Below are 4,674 nucleotides of genomic sequence, written 5' to 3'. Positions count from 1 at the left end.
CAGTCTCTCACAGCACTACACAGATTAACAACTGCCATCATCCTGCTCAAAACAGGTCTTTATGGTGAGGTTCTGAAGGATCAGTATCAGGCCCAGATGTGTTGAACTGTCTCAGCAATCTGGCAATAAGTACAGTCACCGCAGATAAAATGTGTAATGAAAAACATTGGAAGAATGGAAAATAACAGTGGGGTTAAGATGGTCATAGAGAGCAATTTCAGATTCCAGTCACAAGAAAATGCATCACCTTTTTCATACAGCCAAATTACAAGGTGAGAAAACTTGGACCAAGTGCTTCAGGGGCACCTACAGAAGAGTGTCTGTCCCCAGGCATCCACCAACTCTGAACAGTGATCAAGCAGTCCAACGTGAATTCCCAGGATGATGCTGAGACATGAGGGACTAATGCAGCCTGTGGATGTTAGGAATGTTAATAGCCTGGGCTGTATGAAGGCTAGACACAATGATATCATTACCCTTCCTGTCTTCAGTGCCATGAATGGCATCTATAACAGCAGGGCTTACTTCTACAACTGAAATGGCAACCCTTTTACATGCAATTGTTGCTGAAGCCTTGCTTCTGCATGCATATTAACGCAATCCAATGTGCTGGGTCTCATTTCTACACAGTATCTTTACAAGTTTCACCCCAATTCCAAACACAGCAGCAATCCCTGGTATACCTAAGGCTAGCATCTCTTAAGACAACCCCACTTTGCATCCAAAATTTTCAGCTGTTCCACTATAACTAAAGAGAATTCTTTATTCCCTAAAAAGTCAACTCAAACCTGAAAGTCAAGCTTGGTTTCTTCTTGTGGAGCCTCTTCCTTACAGAGTCCAGACTGCATTATGTGGTCTCTCTGAGGCTACTGGAGTATGGTTTGGAGAAAGGCAGTGCTGTTGACGCAGGTGTCATGGGTCAAGGCTATAAGAACAATTTGCAGAGAAGAGCAGAACTTTTATCAGACGAAGTGATGTACCTTTGGGGGGAGAAAAAGGCACAAAAAAGTTTAAAACTTCAGACTAAATTGGGAAAAACTGTTCTGAACTCCATCTCAGTTCAACTAATTGTCCAATGAGAACAAGGGGCAAGAATTGGAAGTGCGGAAAGTAGAAGAGAGCATTAGCAAGAGGAGGGAAGATATACTGCAGCCCGAGCCTGTGAAGAGTCGATGGTTTTCATTTCTTGTCTGTAGCACAGAAGTAGAGCAGATTTCTGAACCAGGAACAGAGTGATATTCTTAACACAAGCAGTTTCTCCTGACTCCCAAATGTGACTAGCAAGTAGAAAGCCAAAGCGCCAGGATGGTGGGTTCCAGGCTGTGGTACACGGACTGCAGGCTATTTCAGAATTCCGCAGTATGTGACTAGGAAAAGCAGTCCTGAAGTAAGTTAAACATACAGTGGGATTTGCACTTGCACCGGATTATTCTTTACTAGTTGGAAAACTAGAAAGGTCACAAATCCTTGTAACAGCAGAGCAAGTCCTGACAGAGACAGCAGGTAGAATTCACCTGCTAGGCCTGATCAGACCTTCACTGTGTTCAGTGCAGGATCTCCTCTCCAAGCCTAATGTACATGTATACTAATGTATTTGGAGCAAGGGTCTGTATCCCTGAGCCTTCATCAGTTTATTCCTTTGGCTCTCCACTGGAAGCTTTGGCAGTGAAAGGCACCATTTCCTCATTTATATTTACTTCATGTACAGCAGAGAGGAGTCTACAGTGCTTTTGTCCTGGTATCCCTGTTTAATTTTCTCCTAGTCCAAATGCTCCTGCGCTGGATTCTGTGTGATATTCAGAGACACACTCCAGCTGGCACCATACCATCTGACTACAGCATCCCAAGAGCTCTCAGCCTTTGTTGTTGCATGCTGCACATCAAATATCCATCTTGATTAGCAAAGGATTGCCAAGTCATGATGAAAGAATGCTAAGAATACTGATTAAATCCACAGATTATGGAGCTGCAGATATGTTTGTCATAAAGCTTGTGAAACTTTGTTTAGAGCTACAGTTAATTCCCCCCCCAATAGTAATAAAAGAAAATATCAACAGATGCCTCAAGAAAATCAACACTACCTATGTGCTGTTTGGTCTAAATTTCAACTGAGCTCTAAAGACCCTCTATCTCACTGGAGAAAGATGGGACTAGAGAGGTCTTGCTGCTTCCCAGCAGTAGGAACTGCTGTACCTCATGCTCATGCACATAATAAAGGTTAGTCCAGGCCACAGGCTGCTTAAATTTGTCTAAGCAGAGAAGGCAGAAGCATGAACACTGATTATCTTTCAGATATTGCTTAGTGTAAAATGAGATTTGATGACCTCTCTACTTATGTGGGGAGTTGTGAGTCAAGGGACAGAGCAGGAACAAACAGCAGTAAAGGCATGTAAGACCATAGAAAAGGTCAAAAACCATGGGATGTATCACTGAAGGCACCAGGGGATACAGTCTGCTACCTGGTGGCCCCATTGCCTTCACCAACCTTGGCTGCTCAGCAGGGCACCAACTTCCACGTAGGTTTAGCAAGCTCTGCCTTAAAATGCCAGGTCTTGTGAAGAAAGGTGTCAGAAGAGCACAACTGATACATTTTAGGCAAATGCACAGTGGAAGAAATGCACAACAGGAAAAAGTCTAAAGGGAAAAAGTTTGTTTGCTTTTTTTTTCTTGACTCATAATCTGAAACTCATCTTCTTGGGGAGACAAGCAACCTTTCTTGCCATCTGTCCTATCACCATCCACTTTAGTTTGCCAGTAGCTGCACCAAGTGCTCTGACATACTGCTGTGCCATCCCTCTGCTGTTCTGCCTTAGTCTCCAGAACACTCTGCTTGACTTCTTCCTGTGGTGCAGCTATCCTTTACCCTGGGATTCCTTCACATCAGTGGGGTGCCCCCTGTGTCCAGCCTGGCAACAGAGTGTAACACTTAAAATAAATTAATGTAAGCACAGAACTGGTTCTGATTTCCTGACCACTCAGCCATAGGTCTCAGCAACTGTGGAGAGAGAATGTGAAGGATCCTTTTGATTCTTTAGCCATGTGGATTTTTTGGGATATCACAGAGTGGTTTGGGTTGGAAAGGACCTTAAAGCTCATGCAGTGCCAGCCCCTGCCATGGGCAGGGATATCTTCCACTAGAGCAGGTTGCTCCAAGCCCCGTTCAACCTGGCCTTGAGCACTGCCAGGGATGGGGCAGCCACAGCTTCTCTGGGCACCCTGTGCCAGCGCCTCAGCACCCTCACAGGGAAGAGCTTCTGCCTAAGAGCTCATCTCAATCTCCCCTCTGCCAGTTCAAAGCCATTCCCCTTGTCCTGTCCCTACAGATCCTTGTCCATAAGCCCCTCTCCAGGTTTCCTGTCGCCCCTTTAGGCACTGGAGCTGCTCTCAGGTCTCCCCTTAAGGAGCCTTTTCTTCTCCAGGCTGAACCAGCCCAGCTCTCTCAGCCTGGCTCCAGAGCAGAGCTGCTCCAGCCCTCAGAGCATCGTTGTGGCCCCCTCTGGACTTGCTCATCAGGGATGAAGCCCCGTAAAAATAACTCGAGAAGAAAAAAGGGAGCTTTGGAAAGCCCATAACCTGCGTTGGCTCAGCTTGAACACAGTCTGAGGAAGAAGCACCGAATGTAATGAGCATAAGCAGGGAACCTGAACAGGCTATTATCTGTGACATAAAGCACTCATAGTCACTCCTGCCAAAACCCTGTAAGGCATTAGATAAAAGCCACCTTATAACGACAAATAAAACCTAAAATAAACCCCCAAAACCCTCCGTGTCCGAAACGCTCCTTCAGCCGGCGAGAGAGGCACCGAACCATAGCAGTGAACATCCACCCTGTCCGGCACAGGAAGCGCGGGGGGCGATGGCTGTGGGCTTGGAGTCTCTGCCTGCCCCGCTGCCCCATAGAGCGCTGAGGAGGTGAACCACAGGGTCTCCACACTGCTCCTTCCCGGCCAGCTCGTCAATCCTCCGCTGAGAGAGACCAAGAGAGCGGCCGCAACCCGGCCCCAGAACGGGGTCACCCCGATTCGGCCCCTCAGGGTAACAGCTCCCTTCAGCGCGGCGGCGCTGGACGGGGTTACCCACAGCACCACTCCCGCGCCGCTCAGCGCCGGTCACGTGCCGGGGGCAGGGTCCGGCTTCGTCCCCGCCCTGCTCACGTGGTGCCGGGGGCAGGCGGAAGGGCCGGTGGATGGGCGCGCGCTGAGCGGTGCGTGCGGGGTCAGCCGCGCGGGAAAAGCGGCGGGAAGGGAGCGGAGGGGGGGACGCGTCACGTCACGTCACGTCACGTCACGTGGAGGAGGTGGTGGTGGTGGTGCGGGGGGTAAGCGGCCGCGCGCGTGGAGGAGGAGGAGGAGGAGGAGGGGGAGGGGGGGGGGAGCGAGGCTGTGGTCACGTGACGGTGGTGGGCGCCGCTGCTGCTTTGTGAGCACATTGGGCAGGTACCGCGCTCTGCGACCCTCCCCCGCCTCCCCCCCCAGTTCCATTTCCCGCACTCGCGCGAGGCGGCGGAGAGTGGGCGGGGGGGTGTGTGTGTGCGCGCCCGGTGTGTGCGCGCGCTCGGTGTGTGCTGGTGGGCCCGCGCGCGCGCCCGCGGGAGGGTCCCCCCGGCTCCCCGCCCCCCGCCCAACGGCCCGCGGGCGGCCGTTGGTGTCTGAGGCGGTGGCGGTTGGGGGACGG

At 50.8% G+C, this 4,674-nt stretch overlaps 1 long non-coding RNA gene across 1 annotated transcript; it reads right to left on the bottom strand.

The window, feature by feature from the left end:
* Positions 1-274: 274 nt before the first annotated feature.
* LOC308231876 lies at positions 275-3,944 on the bottom strand. The gene is made up of 3 exons (XR_013958739.1): positions 3,809-3,944; positions 789-980; positions 275-412 (listed from the first exon to the last, which is right to left on the bottom strand). It is a non-coding gene; the product is annotated as an uncharacterized lncRNA (long non-coding RNA).
* Between the last annotated feature and the right edge of the window lie 730 nt (positions 3,945-4,674).

Source organism: Psittacula echo (genome assembly GCF_963264785.1).
Source record: "Psittacula echo genome assembly, chromosome: Z".
Classification (NCBI taxonomy): domain Eukaryota; kingdom Metazoa; phylum Chordata; class Aves; order Psittaciformes; family Psittacidae; genus Psittacula; species Psittacula echo.
The sequence above is the reverse complement of the archived record's forward strand: the minus strand, read 5'-3'. Positions and strand labels throughout refer to the sequence as shown.